Here is a 26,436-nt window from a genome sequence, read left to right as displayed (position 1 = left end):
TAGAGCACTTTCCCACTCCTAATTAATCCTCAAGCTGTAAGTAGTTCAAGAACAGAGTCTCTAATCAGTGTCCTGGTTCCTGCGTCCCTTCAGACACAATCGTCACAAAACAGTGGCTTGTCCTTAAGTACCCAACTGAGCTCAGACTCTTTGGAAATTAGTCAACAGGTATAAATATGATAGAATGGCAGACGTTTCCCTGTACATGGCTACTGTTGACCAGTAAATGAAGTATCACTGCCATTCCTGCCTTCAGAGTGCCCAGACAGTGCAGAAATACACTGAGCATCACAGTCCCCTCAAAAAGCAAGTTCACCAGGGTACCATCACCCCTAGGTAACCAAAAGGGTTTCTGGTGAGAGATGAATTAATTGTTCTGACATTAGAGCCAAGATTGTAAATCTGCAGTTTCAGCAGTACCCATGCAAGGCTACAGGTGATTCCTGCTGAGCTGAAGGAGGGTTTGCCATATCCCAAAAGAGAATAATTTCTTTCTTTCTTTTCAGAGCAGTACTTCACTCTGATGCTCCTGCAACTCCATGTATTATTCCCTTCTGGGAGGTACTTTCTTGGCAAATTCCTAAGTAATGGCAAAAAAAACTGCAGAAGTAAATTTGCAAGAATGCTGGCACAGATCTAGCTCGAGTATCACCTGCTGTCCTTCCTTGGCTTGTCTGGATCCTAAACTGCTTTGCATGTTCAGGCTCCAGGAACAGTATAACCAAGGAGTTCAATATGAGTAGGTTACATTCACTTATGTTGTCGTCTAAGCTAATTCATTTAGAGCTTGCATGGGTATCTCTACATCGCTCTGCCATCTGCATTGTAGTTAGTCATCCAGGCTTCAAATTTTCTTTCCTGAAAGAAAACTGTAGGAGGGGAAAACTTAATCTGATAGTGTATGTGTGCACATACTGATTCCTGTGCTACCTCTTTGCCACAATCAGCGCAGAAGGCATCCTCAGGTGATGCTGCTTATTTTTTGCAACCTACCACAAATGCAGACCTGAATTTCACTTTTCTATGAAGACTGTTTTGTGTGCTTATCTTGTGTCTCTTTCTGTGGGTAGCCCCTTGTAGTACTGCCACAGGATTCTTCAATAAAGCAGCTCTGCTTTCTGCACCACACATATCGTGCCTCGTATCATTCTCTATAGCTACCTGAAAGGAGAGTGTAGACAGGGGAAGTCTCTTCACCCAGGTAACAAGCAACAGGACAAGAGGAAATGGCCACAAGTTGCATCAAGGGAAGTTTAGATTAGCTGTTAGGAAAAATGTCTTCACTGAAATGGTGGTCAGGCATTGGAACAGGCTGCCCAGGGCAATGGTGGAATCACCATCCCTGGAATGGTTCATAAAACAGGTAGTTGTGGTGCTTAGAGACACAATTTAGTGGTGGACTTGGCAGTTCTGGGTTAGTGGTTGGACTCAATGACCCAAGAGGTCTTTTCCAAATGTAATTATTCTGTGGTTTTTACTGTGATGTCTGCAGAGCTGTTACTTTCTCCATGTGTCAGTAATTGCTGTAGGTAACGTGAAGGACTATGCCAAGCTGACAGATTTTCATCACCATCCTCAGAGGAGTCAAGTGTATCATTCCTGTGCTATACTTCTTAACCAAATCAGCCACCTACTCCTCCCACCACAGAGTGCACGCAAAGTTAAACTGTGAATCAAAGGAGGATCTTCATGGCTTCACCATTCTTTGCCATACAAAGCTGTTGACTCATTTGCTCCCTGTGCCAGGCTTACAAGGAGTTGATTGTGGAACCTTCTGTTTGTGTAAAAGATGCTTGTCTGGTTTGCTACCGCATTTAAACTTTTACTTAATAGAAAGTGGATCTTTAGCTACTTTTACAGGTCTTGGAGCTATTAATTCCTTTATGATTTGGTTTGGATTTGAATATAAAACTTCAGACAATTTAACTCATTTAAAATGGAACAGCAGAAGGAAACACCAAGGTTAAATGGAAAATAAAAGTCCTGAAAACAAAACAAACCAAAAAAACCCCCAAAGCAGCTATGGATTCTGATCTGTATCCTCCAAGTTTCTCTTAAGTTCTTTCAAGCACGTGAAAATAAACCATAAAGAAAATCAACATTTTTATGGAATCTCAGACTGTTCCTGAGATATCCACTGACTTATAAATGGGTTGCTGTAGTATTCCAGGTTCATGAGGTGCTATAAAAGGCTTTTCAAATCAAATCAAATCCAGGCAGCCTCTCCAGAGGCTCTAGGGAAAGTGCCATCTGGCCTGCCTTCCTTTTAGCAGCTCTTCTTTATTACTGGTAGGATCATTCATATTCTCAAGACTATGAAGCCACCATTAAGAGAGTTCAACCTTCCTAACTAGCAAAGCAAGTTCTTGTCATTGCCCTTGATCAGCTGGAATTGCTCTCTTGGGTGTCTGTTCATTCAGACCTAACTGACTATCCTTTTAAATTCTTTTTGGTTTTGTATTTTTTCAAAAGCAGTCCTCACTGAGAAAGAGGACTTGAGCTTTCACTCTGCACTTGTAGCAAAAAATATGTCACTTGAGGAAGAAAAGTATTGTATTTCAGAAAAATATTATTATAGTAATAGCACTCATACAGTCCATTACATCTTCAAGGCCCTAATTTATCTAAATATAGACCTTTATTCATTTGTTCTTACAAAGATTAATCTTAGAAACTGAAACTCTATTTAAAAACTGGTCTTGAATGAAATTTCAAGTATGCTGCAGTGAAGGAAAAATAATTTCTCCATTGCCCTGCTGTGGCAATTAAATTATTTTACATTGTCACTGTTGTTTATTTTGCAATGCAGGATGTATGTAGGTTAGAGCAATGAAATCTGTCTGACTCATTGTGTACTATTTTACCATATGTCTATAAAAGGACAAATTCTCATTGGATTCAGACCATAGACAGTGGAGTAGTTTGTGAAACTATCAAGTCCTCTGTGGTCTCAGCTGGAATTAAAATTTTGATAGACTTCTGTACTCAAGAGGAATGATGATTCTATCTCACCCTACTACCCTTCAGAGCGTATCAGTTGGGAAATTTCCTGTAGCTAGGGATTGCCTTTATCAAATGTCACAAAACACCTTTACAAGTATGCTCAACTGATTTTGATTTTTAAAAAAGGTAGGTTTCAGAATTAACTAAGCTCATACAGATTTCATGGTAATTCTTAGCTGGATTAGGGAGGGAAAGCTAAATTAGTGCCTTTGCTGGGAGGAAGATGGTCAGGGATTTGCAGCCCTTGAGATTCTTTGTCCTGTAATGGGCCCTGGAGAAGCTGGACTGTTGTAAAGTGATGCAGATTGATGAAGAGTAGTGGGTTGAGGCTGAGATGAAAGGACAAATATCTATAAGAAACAAAATATTTTTACAACTGCTGATCATTGGAAAGCTTAGGTTTCTTCTTTTTACTCTTCTTCTGGATGATATTGTCTAATAAATGCCCAGTCCTTCTTTGCTCTTTGGTTTAGAGATACTCTCTGACAGTATCATCAAAAGGCTATCAGATCAAAGAGTGTAAGGGTAAGAGTGTATCCAGTGTAAGTCTGACAAAAAAATCAGTAAAGTATTTGAAAAGCCAATTTGCTAAATGCAGGACACTGAATAAATACCTCTTTAGTTTGCAAGATGGCTTCTTAGGCCACATGGCAAGGATTACTACCCAAATTATTGATCATCCATACCATCTGGCATAGCCTGGAAATTATCTCTGTTGGTGCACATTTTTTTGCGTGGAACTCTAGGTCCACACTGTGGAGATTCTGGAGATCTAGTTAGCAGTATTAGCTAATTTGTGATCTTGACAGTATCAAATCTGCCTGTAGTTATTCTTAATTTGAAGTTATCGTTTCTTCTACTGCTCTTGCCATTTCAGCTGAATGATTTTTCCCCAGTGCTCTGTGTGCTCACTTTAGATAGCAAATAAGATGTCTAAGATGTGTAGTCAATATAATCCATGTGATTATAGAAGAGAGAAGTCATGTTTTGGTAGCAAATAGGAACACTTTAGTATTTTCTTTTTTTTTTTCCTTTTTTTTTTTCATTTTTAGATCATTTCTAGTTTGCAGCTTGAAGCAAAGAACATCAAAGTCAATACTAAATGTGTTTGTTACAAATGCCTTAAAAATACATAGTCTCTCTATATATGTAGGTATATAAAAATCTGGCAGCCATATGGGATTTTCACACACCTGTCAGTGAAGTGAGTAAGTTTGAATGTGAAAAATCTCACGTTCTGCACCAGAGTAGATGAACAGAACCCGAGGATATGGGTTGGGTGTTGGGCGTATCAAATCACATAGAAGGTAGCACTTTTACAGAGCACCACATTGCTGAATATTTCGGCAGTATCAGCTATATTACCCATGGAAAGGTAATATGGAAGGCAGGATAACTAATTAAAAATTGCAAGTAAGTGTGAAACGGAGTAGAAATTTTTCTTGGAATTGTGGTTCTTATGTAATACCGCAGACTGTGGTTTATGCATGCCACCTACACACAGATATGAAATATTGCTGTGGCTTACATTATTGGGATACTGGTCATTTTTACAAACATTTTCTTCAGTAAATGTGAGCTGAATTTTAGAGTGAATGTTATGTTGCTCAAGGACATTTAATCAAGCATTGTATGTGTCTTCATCACACGGCACCAAATTATTATGAGGCAGTGTCATGTTTACACAGATCCTTGGGAAGCCCCTTGAAATCTGCATTTTTAAGGTAAAACAAAAAAGAAAATAGGGCATTCAGGCACATACGGTTTGAAACTCTCTTTTAAAAAATAGGTCAGAAAACCCTAATTAGTGCACAAGACAATGAACTGTTGTAATTGGGCCATTTTAGGGAACCTCCAAGACATGCACGTAAACTATGTAGGCTCCTGAGAATAGAATTTGGCTCTAAAAGCCAAATCCAGTGGCACAGATGTCTTTGCTGCTTCTTAATGAGCCAGGGTCTATCATTTGAAATATTTTCTGCCTATATTGGATTATTCTCAGTCAGCATCACTGCAGAATTCAATTATTGGATCTCAGCTGCCCTTTCTTCTGAGAAAGATGGAGCCATCAAAACCGTTACTCTGATTGAGTCCTGATATGTCTCTCCTACATTCTGCCACCCAACTCTAAAGAGCTTTTCCTTCATACAAGCTGCTATAGTAAAAGCCAGCAGAACATGCAGAAACACTGCTGGCCCTAAGTGATTTTTTTCTCAGATAGTAAAGGTGCTGAACACGGAGACAAATGAGGAATGGGGTGGAACAAGCAGCTGAGAACAGGAGAAAAGGGATATATATAGGACTAGCTTTTGCTATGCATGTAATGCAACACCCTGTTCCCACATTGTGACGCACATCAGTCGGTCCAGATGGTGAGAAGGGTTGGGTTTCTGCCTGGGGCTGCTGGCTCGGGCTTCATTTGCATTCCTCAGCCCAGTTGTTCATCGAAAAGCATCCAGGCAATGCACAACTGCTCACACAACTGCGCTCACCTTCCCAAGCACAACCTTTCTTCATGGTACCAAAAACTGGGGGAGTTTTACAGGCATGGGAACAAAAGGAGCTGGATCAAGTGTTCAGGTTCTAAATGTAGCCCTCTGAGAATCATCACCAGTGATGTAGAAATAGAAAATTCTCTTGAATAAACTGTTCATTCCCACTCTACACTCACACAAATAGCCTTGAATTTCTGTAAAACACAAACAGAATTCCTGGAGCTCAATTCTGAAAGAGCAACTTCTGCTCCATCATAAAAGAATTGCCATACAAACCCCTTTCCAGTGGCTAATCCTGGGCAGTGTTTTACCATTACCATAACCAGTTTTGCCTGCTAGGGGTTACTTGTGAGTGCTAATTTGTGTCATGTGCAACACTTGTGATTGTTATTGCTGTAATTAATCTAATTTGAAAATGTTTAGTTTAATGGTATTAATGGATCTAATCTTTAGGTGTTTGGTTCCGATATTTTGTTTCTATACATTGACTATAAAAATAATGCAACCATATGGGAAAAAGAAAGCATTGGAGAAGTGAAGAGCATCACAAATACCTATTTTTAGTTTTGAGGATGTTCTTAAAACCTGTCAGCATTTTTAAGAGGATTTTAAAATGTACACAAAATTTCACGTAACAAGTATGTTGCTGTTAACAGTCATCCTGCCTGGAGTAATGCTTTCAGGTTATCCATGCTAATATCCCTGGAATTTGCCTGAATAATTTTCATTCATGATAGTGGAAGTTGCGAACCCTGTGTTAGTCACTAAACAAGAACAGTGTCTTTAAGAAGGGAAGATTTTATGAAGATTTAAAAAAAAAAAAAAAAAAAAACCAAACCCAAACCTTAAAGCTGTTATCTGGAGGATATTGAAGCTACATTTACTACTGTATTAAGAAATATTTAAGGGAAGAATTTGCATTAGTAGATGGTTTCTTCTCCGAGTTTTGCCTCTCCTCTGAGTGCCGTTGATCATTCCACCTTAACAAGGTGCAGTGATTGACAGGTAGAGATGTTGCACAGAGCAGAAGGTGGGAGTGTGCTCTATTGGTTTGTGCTTGTACATCCTGAGCACCAATTACTGTCACTGCTGCCAGTACTGATGTGTTTATCAGGATGAGTTATAGCAGAATATATGTACACAGGCAGTGTGTATGCTGGATGACCACCCCCTGTGATGTAAAATATGAGAGTCTGGGAGCTACCGTTTTATAATTCATCAGGTTCAGCAACCGAATGTTGTTGGTTGGCTTAGTTATAAAGGCAAGTGTGAACCGAACAGCAGACAGGAGCATCTTGCATTGAGAGTCCTGCGAAGCTGCATTTGGTGACTGGGCTCTGCTTTTGTTCAAGTGAATTCAGTCCTCGGTGAGTGATGGGGGTTCTGTCGAGCTAAAGCTGTTATTATATAAGCTGGGGAAACCTGCCTGATAGTTTTATGTGTATTTTGCTGCTGGAAGTCCTTGTCTGTGGTTGCTTTTAGATTTTGCAATATTTTCAGTTGTGTACGTTACTGGCACGAAACGAGATGAAAAGAAAAATGCAATGATGAATTATTCACCATCGTGCTGTGAGGATCTCTTTCCTAGCTAAAGTTACTTTCCTTTAGTGAATGTGTTGGGGGTTCAAAGAAGCTACAAACCAGCAAATCTACCTGTCATTAAATTGCTTTTATTAGCGTTTAAAGAGAGTCATAGCTGTGGCTTTTGTAACAAGAGGAAGAAAAAGAAAAAGCAAATATCAGAAGCATTTACAGATGCCTTCCTCTTTTGTACATGTGGCTTTTTATATGCAGCATTAAATCTTTTGTGTGCAGTGAGGGGCTGCAAAGAATTTCGATAGTAGAGCTTTTTTAATTAGATAATTGGTAAAATGGTAGCTTCTCTCTGTTTTTGTGCTAATATGCTTAGTATCACATTAAAATGAATGATTCCCCATCTTGCATAACAACAGTGGTGAAATATGTGTAAGATGAAAGGCAAAGGGAGACTTTGAAACAAACTGTGGGAACATGATATAGCGCAGCTAGGCAGGGAAAGGTATATTTCCTATAACATCTGCATGACTTTTTGAATTTCACCAGCTTTAGATTCTTTGCTCGAATTGTCACTTGCTTCTGACCTCTGTATCTTTTCAAGCAAGCTCCGTTAATGTGTCGACATTATCTTGCCAGTAACCTTTAAAGATCTGCAAGCCTGTAATTTTTTTGTTGTTTTAATCAGAAAGGAATTGAAAAACATAGTTTATGAAACTGAAATATTAACATTGCTGTACAATACCTACATCTCTCTTCAGGAGAGGTAAATGGTCACAAGTAACGATTTTAATTCTCCTTGTATCAGTAGCAATATTATAATAATTTCTTTTATCTCATTGTACCGGGGTTTTTTTGTTCTCTCTGGGTTGGAGAGGCAAGTTTGTTGTATCAAAATATCAAGAGGCTTGGCAGAATAGCACCTGTTGTCTTATTGCTGTATTATTAGCAGTTGGAGAGAGACACTCTCTTCCAGAGACCTCTCAGCTGGTATCAGTCCAAACTGTTTACTCTATAGTGATTTTAACTTGTACTGTGACTTCTGACTTAGAAATAATCTGTTCTGTGAGTTATATGTCAAGCATCAAAGCCGCAGGACTCATGCTGGTTTAATTAATAAGGTGTCTCATTTTAGCATCATTTTTTGATTGAAAGAGGAAGACTATTGGCAAAGTGGACTTTGCCACACACTTCTCTTGCAGAGCAGATTTCCACTTATTGTTTTTAAATCATAAATATGAAAAAAAAAATCAGAATTTTTTGTGTTGATCATTTCCTGGCTGCCTAACAGACTACAGCCTATTTCCAGGGAAGAGTATATACCTTTGTCAGCAGTACTTTATTTAAGAGTATTTCACTGCTTTTTAAGCATTCAGATCTATTTTCAGTGACCCCTGTGCTAGCAAATGCATTTCTTGAAGTGTGAGCTTCTGGCTTTGCAAGTTCTCCTCCTTTCAGAAATCTGTGATACTGCATCCATCTGTCTAGGCATTTATATTGCGTGCATCACAATGGTGTAATCTCAGCAATCTGAACATTAACCATGTAAATGTATGTACTGTAGCTGAGGAAGTATAAATTAGGACAGGAAAAGCAACCCTAAAAGGAGAAAGTTATGATATGGGCATATGGGCTCTTGTGGGCACCAGAGATCCAGACTTGCTATATATTATTACAAAATAAATTAAGCTGACAACTAGTTCAATCTCTGGGTAGTGGTATGGGCACAGATGAGCTTCTCAAAGTTCAGTCTAGACAAGACTAAGGGAAATAGCCAGAGGATGTTGTAAAAATCACATTTTATCCTGCGTACATACCTACTGCTTCTTTGTGGTACTACTCCAGAAGGGATGCTGAAGGAAAAACAACAGTGACTAAGAATTGTATTTTAAGTCATCTCTGACCTGGAGAACACAGTTGTTTTATCTGGATATTAGTTTAGTACTGTGATCCATTCCTCCCACCTGGCAGTAAGTGACAGCAGTGCTCTCCGTGGAGTATCATGTCTTGAATACCCTTAGTTATCAGATCTGGTCCAGGTAACACCTGTCTGTGTTGTTAGTGCTAAATCCTGCTCGAAACACTCTGTACCATAACTCCAAGAAGTATGTTGGCTTCCTGTTCATTTGTGATTATTTTAGGATTCATGCATAGCACTCTCCAGTAGCAGAAATCTGCTCTGCAAGAGTAATCTTTCTCTGCTTTTGCCTTTTGGTTACCGATGAAACCAACCAAAGCACCTATGCTCAGATAATCTCTTGTATAAAATACAGATGCCAGGGAAGAAGATCTTAAGTAAAAAGTCTTGGCTCAGGAGTTGACTTTTTTTTTCTTTTTAATTTGGTCTGAAACACCTCAGGTGTACTGACCTTCAAGTTTGCTATGAAGTCCCATGGCAGCTGATGGCCAACATTTTTTGGTGAAATAGGTTATTGGATAATGCAGCATTAGTCTTCGGAGAGTTATTTTTTTTTGGTTTGCAGTAAATATAGCTAACGTGTGACTGTGTAGTTCTGCAACTGTGCTCTTTGTGTCAAAAGTGATTGGAGATTGAGCAGGAGTGTGTAAACTCATATACTTGTGTGCCTGTAACACTTTTATTTTCCTCTTTCAAGCACACAATACAAAAGCTATGGTTTTTAATTGAACAATACGTTTTTTAATACTGAGTCTCAAGTACAGAAATCCCTAGTGCATAGAATTGAAAACTGTTAACTATGCATTAACTCTCTTTAAAAACAGACTGATAACATTGTATGATATCTTGCAGCATTCTCAGGTTTGAATTTAGTAATCAAGTTGAGTGTGAAACAAAGCCATATGGACACTGGAAATCATAGTGATGTGCTTTCAGGGAGAGCACCTTCAGAAGAAAAATGGGTGACATTATAGGTTAGAGATGTAGTGTCCTCAGTGTTGTGAATAGCCAACATAACTGTGGCAGGGAAGAGAGAATATAGTAAAGCATGACAGTGTGACAATGGAACGCAGTAGGGGTTTTTGTATGTCCAGACAGATAGGCAGAGAAACTCCATTTTAAAGGATTATGAAACACTCAGAGTATTACAGGAACAAATTTGGCAACTGGAGAAGAGAGAGAGCCTGTTCATAAACACAGCATGGCCTTTGATGTTGGTCTATTCTTTGTGCTGTGAGTGAAATACATGCAAAGGTCTAATCCTGCAGAAGATTGTACAAGCAGGAGAGGATATTCAAGTTATTAAACCAATGACAGATTCCCTTTTAAGCACAATACATCTCATAAATGCTAAGTACCATTTGTTAGTGGATTCAATTTCTTGGTTTATTTAGTGGTTCACAGTGTCTTGGCATCTGGATGCATTATGCTAATGTTTAAAAAAAGGTTAAAAAAAACCAGGAGCTTTTAATATAAGTAGTGTTTGCTGGGGAAAGAAAATAAAATAAAAGCACCTTCCTTGCTGCCAGATGGTTAAAATGACAACAGCTCTGTCAGTCCTTGAAATCTCACAGGTGATAAGGGAAGGGTGTACTCCAGGGTAGTAGAGCTGGTTCTGGAGAATTCAGCATCAGATGTCAGTGAAATAAAATGATACAAATTATCTCTGCTTTCTCTATGGCATTTGATGTAGTTTAGATGATCAACAACATGAAAAGTATTCATCAGGAGTCCTTTTCTAGAGATAAACAGCTAATGACAGGTTTTGGTGGAGTTTCTCCATGTTTTCTGGGGACGTTCATGATCAGAAGGCTGCTGCTTCCTATAGCTGTGTCTCCACCACGGAATAGTTATGGAAAAGCTGCCTATAAATGGGAATGTGGGATTTGGCTCACATCTAGAACCACCTCTAGTAAAGGCCCTACAGTTTTGAGTACTGCAGGCAGGACTTGGATACATGTCCCAAGAAAGCTGCACAGGCAGTTCCTGTGCATTGCTCTAGGTGAACATTTTTCACCTTTTTGATATTGTGACCATGAGTAGAATTAAAAAGATCTGTGGAGACCCTCTTACATAGCCCTACTTGAAAGTGACTGTAATCCCATCAGATTGCAGGCTGAAAGCACTTGGAAATATCTGCTGCTTTTCTAGTCCCTCTTTTCTGTCCTGCCTGGAATAATTGAAGATGGAGAACATTTGTCATTCCACTTTTAGTAAGCAAACAGGAGTGATGCTCCTCTACAGCAGATTCATTTGTTGTCTGAGCAACACTGGTGTACAATCTTCTGTCCTGTGCAAAGTTCAAGTTATTAGTTAGTGGCCTAAAGCTTAATATTAATATACAAATTTTATTTTGTACAATGGGGAAAGGCTTGTGGCATCAAGCTATTTCCACTCGGGAATTACCAATGTGCTCACTCAAAAGTCAGCCTGATAAAGCTGCAAATGGAGTCCTCGTTCCCAGAATATTTTTTTAGTGTTGGCAGAAATCTCCTATTATTTTAGCCAGGCAGAAAAATAATCTGGATTGACAACAGGTTTTTTATATCCTGAGAGTTAATGTCGTCTTTACATCGCGCTGGTCAGTGTGTTGTGTCTGAAGAACCCGCAAGTGACAGAGTGGGACATGGTTTGTCCATTCCAATTCATTACTGTATTCCTGAGGAGATGTTTTTCATTTGGGAGGCAGCAGAAACCCACCACTCTGTAAGCGACATTTACAATACTATTTGTGCTAGGTTTTCATGAAAGAGATTAGTGCAGTGGTATTTGAGCTAAGCAAATGCTAATTTAAGAACCCTCTATTATCCCTTTTTTGTGTTGTGGTAATAACCTTTAACATTATAAAATAATAAAGAACTGATTGAACTGTGCTGTGTGCAGCCACATGCTGAAACTGAACGAGTGAGTGAGGCAGACAGACTAATCTATTCACTCCGTTGTGGGTTTGTTTTGTTGGCCTTTTTTTTCTTTTATAGCTATTTATTTCTGTATTTTAAGGAAATTGTACTCTCAGAAGCATATTTGCTGCATTCAGTGCTGTGTACAACAAGTAGAAAAAGTGTTCAGAGCAGCTAGTAGTACTAAGGAGAAAATGTTTCTACCTAGCCATATCTAAGTAAAGTAATGGAAACATTACAGACTCAGGAAAAACTCTCTTTCAAAAAACCTGCTTGTAGGTTTTAAAAAGGTATAAATATAAATAAATACAGTATACAGTACCTTTTAATGTAAATTGTATTTTATTCTCTCTGTACTTATTTACAGCACTTCTAAGCTCAGTTTGTTTGTTATGGTAGGTCTTTGTCCCCCGCAACCTTGTGATTCCTTGTGAAAGGAATCTATTATCCCACATGGAAAACTGGGAATAGAAAAAAAATCATTACCTGCTCAATGTTCCATGGACTATCCTTGCCCTTCTCATGTGGGTGTTTCTGGTAGACATTCCATAAAGAACTGACAGTACAAACTGACTGCTTCTGGCTTTGGGCTGGCCTGTAGTTCAGAAATGCAAAGTAACATTATTAGTAGATAGCATTAGATGAAACTCAGCTGTTCCCAGTAGTTGTCTATATTTCTTCTCTTTGAGGTGCAACTACAAATGTTAAATACTTCAGTGAAGCATACCCATCCAACACAGAACCAAATTTCAGAGGAGAGGAAAATAGTAGTCTTAGATTCCAAACAGGTTTTCTAGGTGTAGAATTTCAGAATACTTTGCAATTTGCTGGTTAAGAACCTTAAAATTTTCTGTGGATATTCCAAAACGTTCTTATTTCAATTAAAGAAATCATTCCATTATCCAGAATGCATTTAGAGTCTTTCCTGTTCACGTTTGGTTTCTTCTATCCCAATTCAAATTTATTATTTTTGAATTACAATTGTAGACTGATCTGGTTTTACAAGATTCCTGAAACAGTTTTGCAGAGGATATTTTTATGGTAGCAATTACATATGGGCCTTTGTAAGTTTATTTGGTGCAAATATTTTGCACTCAAATGCCTTCATTTGTTTTCAGTCTTTCGTGTCTTGCTACTTGTACCTGACCACTGAAATTACAACACTCATAGTCAGCTTTCTCCCTTCTTTTCAGAGATGTGAATAAATTCTACTTTATTTTTATTAAATTCATTTCAGTGTGTAAGTATTGAATGGTAAGGATATGAAACAGGAAAACGTACAAGTGCTAAAGGACAGAAAACAGGAAGGACTAAATATTTTTATGCATTTTTCTAGAGGAATTACTATGAAATGCATGTATGAAATGTAAATTTCATTTCAGGTTTATCTGCCAATAATCCTACATTAGCCTAGCTTTTGCCCTATACTCTTCATAAGACTTAAAATCCAACATTTTTCCTCAATTGTTTGAGATATTTAATATAAAGTGTGATTTGGGGGCTGGCCAAAGAAGCACCTAAACTTATCAAGACTGAAACACTGAAATGTTCTCTTTCAGTTTATTTCTGGTATGCTTGGTTAGTAGAGGAAGAAACAAGCTTAGGATATAGAGGCTATCTGGACTTGTCAACTAAACCTTGAAATATGTTTGATCAAGAATTATTGATTTCTGTTTATTATAGGAGGTATTTCTAAAATTTTAAACATGAGAAGAAAAATTACTAAGACTACTTTTACTTCAAATTAATCAGCTAGCTGGTATGGTTTTTTGTGAATCTATGCAATAATAGCATTTATATCTTCTTTCTTTTACCCCTTATACCTCTCCCTAGTACTAGTTTACCATACCCGAGAGCTTAGACTATGCTGAATTTTGGTATAGTTAGGAGATATTTTTAACATATACATGAAGGTAAAATAGATATGATACTTTATGTCAATGTGAGGTTCAAAATAACAAAAATGTGTCCATTTTTTTTCAGGCTTATATTCCTAAACATAAACATGTGTCAAAGACAGAGATCAATGGGAGGGGAAAAAAAAAATCATAGGTATATACTACTGAAAAACTTCAGTTGTCCAAAAATGTCATTTGAGGGAGATAGGAAAAGGGGGCAGGAAGAACCTTTGAATATCTGTACTGAAAAATTGTATCCCTACTGGCAAATTGTATTTAGATTAAAAAGTTCGTTTTTTCAGTGAAGAAACCTATTTAGTTGACTAGTTTTTCCAGGAAAAAATGAGATACTTGAGTTTAATGTGCAAGTGAATAACTTGAATTCAAATATTAAAGTCATCTACTCAGTTTAGTAATGGAAATTGTAAGAGTCTAAGCACTGACCTGGAAACGTACAGAGCCTAACTGGGATCTTCCTTACACCATTTGCATATAAATAAAAACGTGTAAGTCAAAGACCAGCCTGAGAACACAAACATAGTCAGTGTGTGCCTTAACCTCTTGTTAACACCTGTGAGGCCTGACTCAGCCTTTCATCTTCTGGTGGATATGCCTCTTGCTGAGTATGACTTTGAAACTATCTGTAGGTCTTTCAGACAAAGTTGTAGTTAAAATAATCTGCTCAACCTGCAGATCAAACACCATTTTAATTTAGGCACTATTCTATTCTTCGATTTACTTGCAGAACTTCTGTAATTGTGAGTGACGCCTATGACATGGATACCATTTATATATGGTGTTTGTACTGCAGTTTGTGAAACACAGCAGGATTCTTTTGGATAAAGAGCAATATAATTGTAAATTATGTTAGCTGGTGGTTTGGAAGATCAGCCCTCTTTCAGATGAATTACGTAAACTGCCATATAAATAGGTAGCATAAACTGGAATAGAAAAATAAATTTAATGTATAATCTTGAGACATCCATTTTTTTAGTGAAGTTCCTTCTGTGACACAGGAACATCTCAGACATTATGATACTAACTCCCTACATTTTTGTTTCAGCTTAATTTTTTGTAGGGGTGGTTAATGCAGAAAGGAAAGACCACTTGAATGCTGTCAGACTGTATTTTAGCATATGCGACACATGACATCTGCCGTTGAAAATTATGCCCCAGGGAATTTCCTTAACATTATTTCTGAAATGTGAAATGCAGCCACCTCTGCTGATGAAAGGGCAGGAAGATAAATGCCAAGCTGGGTAATATTCTGCATTAGGGGAAAACCAAATCAAAACAATACTCATTTGGCACGATAACCAAATATGTTTGTAGTGCATGTGAATAAATGTGTTTTTAAGTGTTTGTCTTAAAGGTCTACAAACTGCACACAGTTCAGAGTATTTAATTCACAAAATTTTAGTGCTTAGTTGATCTTCCCTAGGATTTGTACTTGGACTGCACCAACTCCAGGTATTTCAAATATAGATTCTTAGTCATCATCTCTGGTGCTAAATGCCAGCAATTATAAGTACTGGTTGACTCATTTCTATACTCCATGAGTTTTTATGGCTGTTATAAAACTTTGAACATGCTGACAGACCTGCAGCCATTGTGGGCACTGCCTATATCAGGGTGTTTGATATTAAATATAGTCAGATATTAAACCTTTATATTGCTGTACTCAGTTGTTCAACAGCATTGTCACCAGGGAGGATAACATGAGCCAGGACACACTAAGCATAATATTTTATTTATTTTAATAATGGCATTCTAAAGGACCAAAGTTGTTAACCATACAGTATCTTACCTTTGGGGTTTACCAGCTCTGTGTTTCTAAGCAGAAGAGAACAAAGAGCTTTGCTTATATGTTACATTTGTATAACCACAGAGAATTAGACCTATTGTTTCACAAAACCACAGAAAAGTAAAGGCTGGAAGGTAACTGGATAATCTATTCCAACGCCCCCCACTGTTGCAGGGTCAGGAAGGGCAGTTTGCTCAGGGTCATGTTGAGTCAGGCTTTGAATATCTCTACAACTCTCTGGACAACCTATTCCTATATCTAACCATTCTTTGAATTTAAAAAGTCTTTATTAATGTTTAAATGGAATTTACTATATTTCAATTTGTGCTCAGTGCCTCTTGTCCTATCGCTGGGAACCACTGAGAACCATCTTCTCTGTAGCCCTCCATCAGGAATTTACATTGTAAACTGCCTAAAATCTTTAACATGTAGCACTACCGTTGACCAAACCATTCCCCAGTGTTTGAGATATGACCTCCAATATGCCTTAGACATGACAAGGATTAGCCAGATTTCTCAAAAAAAGTAAATCTTTCTCAGTATTCTGAGAGTACTCTCAGGCTCTTCCCAGATGTGAGGTCCCAGACATTGCTAACTATTAATCTTGTTCAAAATTTGAGTTAGATGTCACTAGTTTTGTCCAATGCTTTTTTCCCTTTGTACAGACCTGCCAAATGCTTGCTTAGAATTTAAGTTCTCTTTGAAATTCTGGTGGGTAATGAGAACTGTAGATTTGACTGCTATTCATCCTTCTATAGATGGTAATTATTTCTGAATCTGCCTGCCAGAAATTAAACAGAATCTCATGCAAACAAAGGGAATCTTTCCTTAATTGAGAGACTTGCCTACATGGCACAGAGTGTGAAAACAAAAGCGTGCTTTCACAATCTTGTAGCTGGCTTCGGCATGGGGTTGGCTGATTAAAGAAAAATCTTCGATGAATAAAGTGTGGCCTATATAAAAGAAGTTAAAACCTCAAATTTGCTTGCTTTTGTTAACGTCCTCTTTAGCAGCCTTTCTACTCTGGAGATTTCCCTTCTTTCCTTTCCATGTAAGTTGTTCTCGTTAAGTTCTGTGATTACAAACAAGGCTTAGCAGTATTAAAAGACTAGATATTTTTATGGCCAAATGGGATTACTTTGATGATTGGCTCTGATCTGTTGCAGAACTTGTTCTCCATAGTTGCTGCACTGAGTCTTGTAACATGTACCATCCAATTGATATTTCCCAGGTCCTTGGATCCTGGATCTCTTCATAAGTTTGGTTTCTTTTCAGCTGTAGGCAGCATATCACAGACCTCCCAGAATACTTTTTGTTTCTTCTGACATTGTCCATGCCGGTAGCTTCAAAACTGTAGTGAAAGTGTGATGAAGAATGACAAGGCTTAAAATAAGGACATCATCACGGCATTGCATGCACCCATTTCTTTCCCAGGTTGTCAGTCTCAACCATCATGTAGCCAGGCCAGATCGTGCTCTTAGGTCAGCACTCTTTACTCATGGGAAGTATTTCTGGCAGATCAGGCTTAAGAGATGTTGACAGAAACTCCCAGCACTGAAATTACAGACTGATGGCATAGTGTCATCCACCAGCAATTATGGCATTTCAGATCCATATATCCTTTTTCTTGTGTCGTGGTTTAACCCTAGCTGCAACTCAGTCCCATGCAACCACTCACTCACTTCCCTGTGATGGTATGGGGGAGAGAACTGGAAGAGTAAAAGTGAGAAAAACTCTTGGGTTGAGATAAAGACAGTTTAATACGTAAAGCAAAAGCAAAGCAAATGAGGAATTTATTCACCGCATCCCATGGGCAGGCAGATGTTCAGCCATCCCCAGGGGAGCAGAGCTCCATCAGGCTAATGGTGACTTGGGAAAGTGAACACTTTCCATCTGAATATCCCCCTATTCCTTCTTCTTCCCCCATGTCTATATGCTAAACATGATGCCATATGGTCTGAAATATCCCTTGGGTCTGTTGGGGTCAGCTGTCCTGGCTGTGTCCCGTCCCAATTCCATGTGCGCTCCCAGCCCCCTCACTGGTGGGGTGGGGTGAGGAGTAGAAAAGGTCTTGACTCTGTGTGAGTGCTGCTCAGAAGTAACAAAAACATCCCTATGTTATCAATGCTATTTCCAACACAAATCCAAACCATAGCCCCATACCAGAAGAAAATTACCCCATACTCATACCCGACAGCCCCATACTGTGAAGAAAATTAACTCTATCTTTGCCAAAACCAACACAGCTTGGAACGACATATCGCTGTGATAAAAGGTGTCTGACCTGGGACAAAGAGACCAGTCAAACACTCAGAGCAGTCAAAACTTTTTACTCTTGTTATGGCATATGCTATCTTATAGAGTATAAAGGACCAATATAGTCAGTTTGTATCTACAGGTTTGAGGAGATGCAGAATTTAGGACTATCCTGCACAGCTCTTTCTTATGCCTTGAAGTGAAGAAATATTTCTGTGTGCACACATACATGTATTAATCTTCTGTACCCACTGTATTGGTAAGGCTGCACCACTAATAACTTTATACTTCAAACTAACTGCTGAACTGTAAAAGTTCAGATGTTGCCCTGATGATCCTCCCAGTTATTTCTTTGGAAAGACTAACAAACACTGACTCAGGCTTGAGTTGGATTCCATGACGATTCATTGAAGTAGATACTTGAGAGAAATGGAGCTCAATTCCCTATAATACTGTGAAATATGTTAATGTAACTCTGAGATAGTCCCAGAAAGCAAATATGCGACAGAAACCCAGTCCAACTGTCCCTGCAATCTGACCTAGGGGAAAAAAAATCCTCTCACCCCAGACATGGCACTTCATTTAACCCTGAGTAGTACAGTCCACCTTGGCCCCATTCTTACAATGTCTATTCACAGTCACATGGTACAAAGATTTTATATATATATATATATATTTGTATATCAAAATTAATCAGAAATGCAAAAGTTATGGAGCTTGAAATTATTTATGATATCTATATCCCTCAAAGTGTTCTTGTTAACAATGAGAAGAGGATGCTTCTGTATTTCAAAATCCTGAAGTGGTAAATTCATCAGAAAGTTGTGATTAACCTGTACAAAAACACCTCTCTGTTTGCCAGTGATACTTTAGCAGCTTTGAAAGCTTTACTTGATCAAAATATATTCACTAAAGTCTTTTCTGTGAAAGGTGCAACTGAGTGCCCAAAAAACCTTGAATGATCTGTGTATGTTTTCAACTGGCATTATTTTGTGTGTAAGAAAAAGCATGCATTTCTATAGCAGCTTGACAGGCTGGGGGCTAATGTGTGCACTGTAGTTCTGTGCTTGTGCTGTGATTTATTTTGAGCAGGGCATGTTTATGGCAGTGCTTCTCTTAACTAGCCAGTGGGTATAATGCTGCCAAGTTCTGTTGTCAGTCTGTCAGTAAAAATAATGTCAATAGTAATCAGTCACTGCCTAATTTCATCCCTTCTGCCTTCTTTGCTCCCAGGAGTAGCCAGTGTCAGGTGATGCACATTGCTAGTTTTGCTCCAGTCTTGCAGAAAAGGGATTTTCCCTTCCCACTGTCCTTTAGCAAGATGTGACCATTGCCCACACCGTTCTTTAATCTCCTATGGGAGATAATAAGTAGGAAAAAAAAAAAAAAAAAAGAAAAGTCTACCTTATAAGCAGCCACTGCTTGGATAAATGTCATGCTTAGCCTGGCATTTCTTGATGCTAGTCCTTGGATAGCCCAGTAAGCAGGGACTGCAGCCCAGAGGGTAATGGGGGAAGACATGTAAAGGTCATTGTGATTATAGTGAAGGAGATACTTTAAAACAGAATCCAAATATAAAACCTTGTAGAGGCTGGCATGGAAATTAAAATGTAAATAAGGTTGACAAGCTTTCCAGCAAGACATCAAACTGCCAAAGGGCAAATCTGCCTTCTCTGGGCCTTTTCTGCTTTTCATGAGCACACTACAGCTGTTTCCTCAGCCAGCAACAATAGTAACCTCTGGGGGAAGGAGGAATATGAAAGTTATAGTCATTCTTAGCAGCTGTCACATTTGCAATGGTTTCTCTTCAGAGTATTTCATAATCCTTTTTTTCAGGGTACTTGCCTTAGAAATTTAGGTTACGCAAGCACTATAAATGAATAAACAAAAAAGTTGTGTATATACATGTGCAAGCATCGAAAGGCAATCTTACAGCTATGAAATTCTTATAAACTTCATGAAAACAGGATAATTGTGGGATCCTATTCCACACTTTTAACATAATCAGATATCAAAGAAATCGAGAAAGATGAGGGGAGAAAAGAGAAATAGTCTCTGGTATGGGTCCTTCATTGAATTTTATTTAAATTTTTGCAAAAACTGGAAAAGGTTCATAGGGGTGAGAGAGGCTTTTGAAGATGAAGGAGCTGAGGTAAAAGTGACTTGATAAGAAGTCCTATAATTCTCAGAATAGGTTCACCTTCAGCATCCCAATGCCAGAAAGGTATGTAATTATTATTGTTGCTTGAGAAGTCTACTTTGATTTGGTCCTTTTTTTTTTTTTTTTTGCTTTTTACTAGAGAACTCATTCCTTTTGTTTTAGTGTCTGACAGAAAATCATTTGTGCATATTTAAAAACATATATACATTTAACCAGCACTTCCCTTGGCAACCCTTTCCACCCTTTAAACGGTGCTGCCCTCCTTTCCCAACATCCTTCGGAACAGCCATGCCAGCTGCACAGCAGACCTTCTCCAAAGCTGATTTTTGTTTCACTTTGTCAGTGCATGATACTTGCTTCCTGTTGGGATGCTTTTAGGGGCCTCCTGTGCCAGCCATCTCCAAACAGGAATGGTTTGCTGCAGTAATAGTGTCTGCTAACATCTCATTACAGTCAATTTGAATGCTTCAGGTTCCACTGAGAGCTAATAACACGTGAAAGTCAAAATAGGCTCGTAATTTCAAGGACACATTTTTTTTGTAATAAAGTGAACTATTATGCCCTGTTCAAAGTTGACTATAACAAATTTTAAAAGTGTGTTTGTAGTGTCATTAGGACCTCCTCTTATGTGTCTTCTAAACTTGGAATAGCAAGATATTCTCAGCTTTCTGTTAACCTTTATAACATAAATATATATATATATGTATATAAAATATAAAACAAAGCTTTCTCCACTGTCCTTTACAATTTTACACATTTATATTTACATTTTTCATAGTAATAAAAAACTAAAATATCTAAACCAGTTTGACTTACCTGGCTTTGAGAGAGCTTCACATCACATTTCATAGGAATAGAGGTTGCTTCACTGCCCTTTATCCACGTTATTGTTTTCACTCTCAACTCAGCCTCCCCTCACTTGTTTGTCTTTCAACTAAATGGCCTTGTGAAAAAGAGAGATAAAAAATGGTAGCAAATTGCACCTGAAATCATCATGGGTGGCTCTTCAGATGGATGTCTGGTGTAAGAATAGAAACAAATTGGACTCAACAGGCTCAATACCTGGCAGAAAAAGTTAGGGAAACAGGGAAAAAAAAAAACAGATTCATATATAGAATGGAAAATCAAATTTACACGGTTCTCAAACATTTCATGACCCTACCAGATCTGGAGCAGCTGAGGCACTGAAGGCTTTGGGTAACAGACAAAAAAAACAGTGAAGCTGAAGAAAAGGAGAAAGCAGGCTTATGTGTTCTTTAAAAACTACTCAATATGAGGCCTCACAAGTGCAGAGCAGAGTGGGACAATCCCCTCTGTTGACCAGCTGGTGATGCTTTTCCTGATGCCCCTCAGGACATGGTTGGCCCTCCTGGCTGCCAGGGCACTGCTGACTCATATTCAACTTGCCATCAACCAGGACACACAGGTCTCTTTCTGCAGCACCAACTGTAGAAGAGAGAGCAAAAAAGCCTTTATTAGCATTCCTAGCATAACCAGTCACTGCCCAGAAAGTGCAATAGTAGTCTCAGCTGTGTTAGTTCAAGCTGTGAAGCTTAATTTGCCCTATTGGACTGGCAGGTGATGACAGTGTTTCTGCAGCCTAAAGTTAACATGGAACAGAAATTGTCTGTCCACTGCATGTTATATTTTAGTGAAAGTATAAAAAGCAGCAGGCACCAGTTATCTTTTCTCTTCCTGTCTCTTAACACTGGGCCACCCCATGATCCATGATCTGGCTTGACTTCAACCATGTTCTCTCTCGGTCCTCCAGGTAGTTGGGTCTTTTTGTTTTCCCATCTTGTCCATAACTAAAAAGAGAAGAGTACAAGTCTGAGTTATCCTACCGTCTCTTGCACTTAAGGTTTTTGTGCATGAAAATTCTATCTTCTTTCTTGTGTGGATGCAGCACTGTGAGCTTCCCTAGAAGTCAAACATAACCCTCTCAAGATGAAAAGGTAACTCATCCTGGTGAACAGTCTGTTCTGAGACCAGTCAGCCCCTTGAACAGGCTAATGAAGCTGCCCGAATCTTTTGTCCCATTAATTTCTATGTCTAGAGCTAGTACATTGCTTATTCAGTTAGGAGTGAGTTTCACAATAGATTTATCCCCAGAAAATGGAAAACTATCATAACACGTTGATCAGAAGTGAAAGCTAAGATGTGTTTATGTGACATTCTTGAATCTTCAGTGCTTTCTGTAAGTCGATAGGAAAATATTGTTATTCCACAAAATGCCACAGCAGCCAGACTGGATTGGGCATTGCTGATCTTGTGTGAATTAGCACAAATTAATTTTCACATTAACCTACTTAAAGCCATGAACCCTGCATTAGGTACTAGGGGATTCAGTTATTACAATAATAGCACTTTTTTGCTAATTACAAAGGTTTTTGTAGCAATACTAACCCATTTTATAGCATGTAGGCCACTGGCAGTAATGAGCTTCTTCTGTCCCAATTGGTATACAGTAATTTTCTTTAAGGTTTCATTTTTGACATTTGAAGATTTTTTTCAAAAGGTTTTTCCTTGCAAAACCATCCCTGCTTGTCTTTTTAGCTGTGTTCCTCTTTCTCATTACTTTTAGTATTTTTACTGTAGTGTTAGTTTTTAAATATTTCTGTTTGCCATATTGTTTCCTTGTATTCATTGTGAATCAGAAGGAATGGTCTTAAAAAGCAGTAAAGAAGCTTCAGATGAGACATTATGGGAAAATGCAGCTGCAGGAAGAGAGTAAAGCACGAGAATAGACTGTTTGGGGTGATTGAAGTGTCTCCATCTCTGAGAATCTTTAAGAACAAATTAGCAGACATCTGTGAAAAGATCTAATTGTGACTTAGGGCCCCTGAGGATGTTCTGCTCATTTGCTGGCAAACTCTTCGTCTCCTCTTACCTCTGAGAGGTCAGGCTCATGCTCCAGTTGCAAATTTCTGATGCCTGGCACCCATTTAAGAGAGTGCTGTTTGTCCTTGGAAACTGCTAGGCAGTGCAATTTGATACAACCTTTTATCATTGCACTCTAAGCTAAATCATCTCCATTTGCTTCAGAAAATGCAGTCAGTTGCCCCAGCACAGATGACATTTAGGAACTTGATCACAAATCCCAGATTATAATGCACTCCCAGACGATCTCACCTGAATCTCTCATTCAATCTGAGTGCATGTCTTTCTTAAAAGAGTCTGTATAGGAAACTTAAATCATTCAATATTCTCAAAAAAAATTCTGAAGTGTTTTTTTTTTTTATCATTCCTGTCCAAACTGTCTCTGAAAGGTGTATGGATGTGACATTTATTAGTACTAAACACTGTTTAATCATAAACATCGTAAGCATCATAAGCATCATAAGTGAAGGGATGATCTTGATCCTCTGCTTTTCCCTACCTGGATCATCCTGAGCAGTCACAACTAGTGAAGCAGAAAATTAGGGAGCTTTGGAGAAACCAGCCTGTGCCAAATATACATGTTTTATTTGCACTCATTTTATATCTATCTATCTATCTATCTATCTATCTATCTATCTATCTATCTATCTATCTATCTATCTATCTATCTCTATCATCTTTATATCTATCATCTATCTCTCTATCTATTACACTGCAAAACACTGATAAATCAATAACACCCACCACATAGGGATAACAAAGTATTCACTTACTCCAGGGAACAAACAACTGGTCCTTGGGAAAAGCTGTTGAGGTTGCCATTCTTATTCTGAGATGCTTATCAGAATCAAGAGAGAATATAAGAAGCCTGGATATCAGGTGGGAAGTTTTCAGCGCTTTCATTTTCTATTAATCTGTAAGCCTTGTCTGTAATGTGACGCACCAGCACAGCAGGGAGACAGCAGAGATCTGCTTCCTGTAGGAATGACTCTAATATTTTCTTTATTAACTAAGAGTGGATTGTCTATTTAGCAAAATGAAAATTGGTGGGTGAAGTTGTGTTCTATCTATCATGAGAATCACTGTACAATGGAAAAGACCAATATATGCAGAGGAAATGTCCTGGTGTAAAAGCCAGTAAGTCAGCTTCAGCTGTGTTTAGCTAGAAGAATGAGTCTACCTGTTTGAGAACTGAGTGCTATGAGTGTTCTTCTAAGAGTTATGAAATGCCAAAATGGAACTAATTATAAGAAAATAGTTGAACAGCTTATACACAGTATTTCAGGGTTCGATTTTCTGTAAAAGCAGGAATTGGACTTGATTAAGAAGACCCTTTCTACCTAAGTCTTTTATGCCATAAGGGTGGGGTTTTGCAGTTCTGTAAATGATCAGGTAAAGAGTATCAGCAGTAATTGCAAGGCATTCACTGGTATTAGTGATTTTTCAGATATTATTCCAATTTTAAATGATCTGATTCTCAAGTTAATCAACATTTCAGAGCATGCAGGCCATCAGCTATAGCCTCCATAGCAACCTAGATATCCCATTGCATAGGACTCAAAATATTCCTTATAATAAGCTAAGAGGAATGCAGAGGGCATGACTTATCCTGAGGTAATATATGTATTTATCTTGTTTAAATACATTCAAGCCTGTAATGTGCTGAACCATTCCCGATTACCTGTTTGTACTAGGAGCAGTAATCCCCCCCTTAATCAGGAAGCTCTAGCAAACTAATGCAATTCTGTAGCTGCTCTAAATGTTGCCGCTTAAAAAAGATCAATACATGCATGGGAATGTTTTCATCCATTTAATTCTTTCCTGCATACTTTTTTATTCAGGACATTTGGATTGCTTTTAAAGGATTTTTTAAACAGTAAAAATAGATAGTTTTGTTTCCAATCTTTGATGAGTTCTTTTTAATTCAATAGTGTCCCAGATAATCTTAGGAGACGGCTGAAGATATCCTTTACTGGAAGAGCAGCACAGCTGAGTATAGGAAAGTGACAGTTACAGGGAAATGTATTTTTAACCTGGCAGATTTTAAAGTCACAAAGTGAATCATTTATTAATGGCATTATTCAGTGTTAGCAAATGGTATTTATCATAATAATAAAACAGTTCAACCTATTGAGGTATGTCCATGTTTATTTTCATAACACATTTGCCAAGATTCTGTTTCTCTTACTAATGGTCCTTCTGATATCTGTATTTTTATAATTCTGAAGGTTATCCTGTTCTATGAATAATTATGCCTGGTACTATTGGTATTCTTGCTACTGTTTATTTTTCTGCTTTAGCTTGTAATGATTTTTAATTATTTGTGGGTTGAAGGGTTAAGGTTTTTTTTTAACATAGGCTACAAATTTCATGCTCATTTATGGAATTAATAAAATCACATTAGCTTCCACACCACTCTATTTTCAGTAAGAAACTTTTTTTTTCACTGACTCTCTTTTAGGAACCCCTTTTTTATCTCTTCCCACTCTGAGTTTATCAGAATTTCATACAGTATAAGTACAAAACTGGCATATGATGTCTTAGCTGTGAAAGGTTTTGTGTAAGTTTTCATGGAAGTTCACTTGGGAATTTTGAGCCCTGATTTAGTGATGCCTTTTTTTTTTTTCATTTTTTGTCTGATAATTGGGCAGGTCAGACTGATCTACATTTCCAGTTTTATTTTAAAAAGATTCTCACACAGTTCCTCAGTGGTTCCTATGCCTCTTTAGTCACACTAAGTCTTTATTGATTCTGGAGATGATGAAATAGGATTGTACCCTTTTTCTTTTCACAGCATTGTTTAGTTCAAGGTGGCATCTTGTGTGTACAACAGTGCTGGGGAGGATGCCATCTGCCCCAGTCTGTTCCCAGCTTTTTGTCCCTGTGTTCTGCCCTCCTTAACAGTTGCAGGCAGTTTTGTATCTGAGTGCTTTCCATTCTGGACCAATGAGATTCAGTCAGGTTAGTGTAAATACAGGAAACAGGCTAACCCAGCTCTTTCTCATTGAAAGGGATTTGGAAACACTTATATGAACCGTGTAGCTGACAGGTGGGACACTCAGGAGACCTTAGGAAGGAGGAAATTTGTAAATAGCTGAAGGCAGGTAGGAATCATTTGCCATCATTTACAAATCTGTAAAAGAGGAATACCTACCCAGCATAGTTACAGGGTTAGTCAAGACTAGCAAAATTCCTGCTAGTATTGCCATGCCTAGGAATCTCTAGAAGCTATCAGCTCTGTATTTTGTTTCCTCATGCCAGTTCATGTCTTAAGCAAGCATGTCTTCTTCATTAAGAAGATATGGCTGATTAGTGTAACATGCCCAGCTCCCAAGAAATAAAACTAAACTTCGTAAAAAGCAGAAGCAAGGAAAAAAACAATGAAGCAAAAATAAGTAACAATTGCCCCAGGGCAATGATTTTGGATGAAGAATTGTGGAAACTGAATAATGACTGAAAATAAGGTCTTCACCACTAGTCTGAAGCAACAAAATAGCTAAATGAATTAGCTTAGCTATTAATAGAAAATAGGTTTTGTTTCTTTGCAATGTCCCACATAAATATTTTTCGAAGAATGAGGATTACAAG

General features: G+C 38.1%; 1 protein-coding gene across 8 annotated transcripts in view; it reads left to right on the top strand.

Annotated features, from left to right (window-relative positions):
- LOC114057774 (disks large homolog 2) overlaps positions 1-26,436 on the top strand; it is a 496,327-nt gene that overhangs the window by 368,687 nt on the left and 101,204 nt on the right. The window contains exon 1 of one of the 8 annotated variants that reach the window (XM_027884451.1): positions 6,519-6,865. The exons of the other annotated variants lie outside the window; for them this stretch is intronic. The gene's annotated coding sequence lies outside the window, so the exon portion shown is untranslated. Of the gene's footprint in view, positions 1-6,518; positions 6,866-26,436 lie in introns of those variants that run through there. 8 annotated transcript variants of the gene reach the window in all.

The sequence above is a fragment of the Empidonax traillii genome, unplaced genomic scaffold (assembly GCF_003031625.1).
Source record: "Empidonax traillii isolate 1590-97213 ecotype Southwest subspecies unplaced genomic scaffold, ASM303162v1 scaffold146:size911690, whole genome shotgun sequence".
In the NCBI taxonomy this organism is placed as follows: domain Eukaryota; kingdom Metazoa; phylum Chordata; class Aves; order Passeriformes; family Tyrannidae; genus Empidonax; species Empidonax traillii.
Note: the sequence above shows the minus strand (reverse complement) of the source record. Positions and strands in the feature narration are given on the sequence as shown.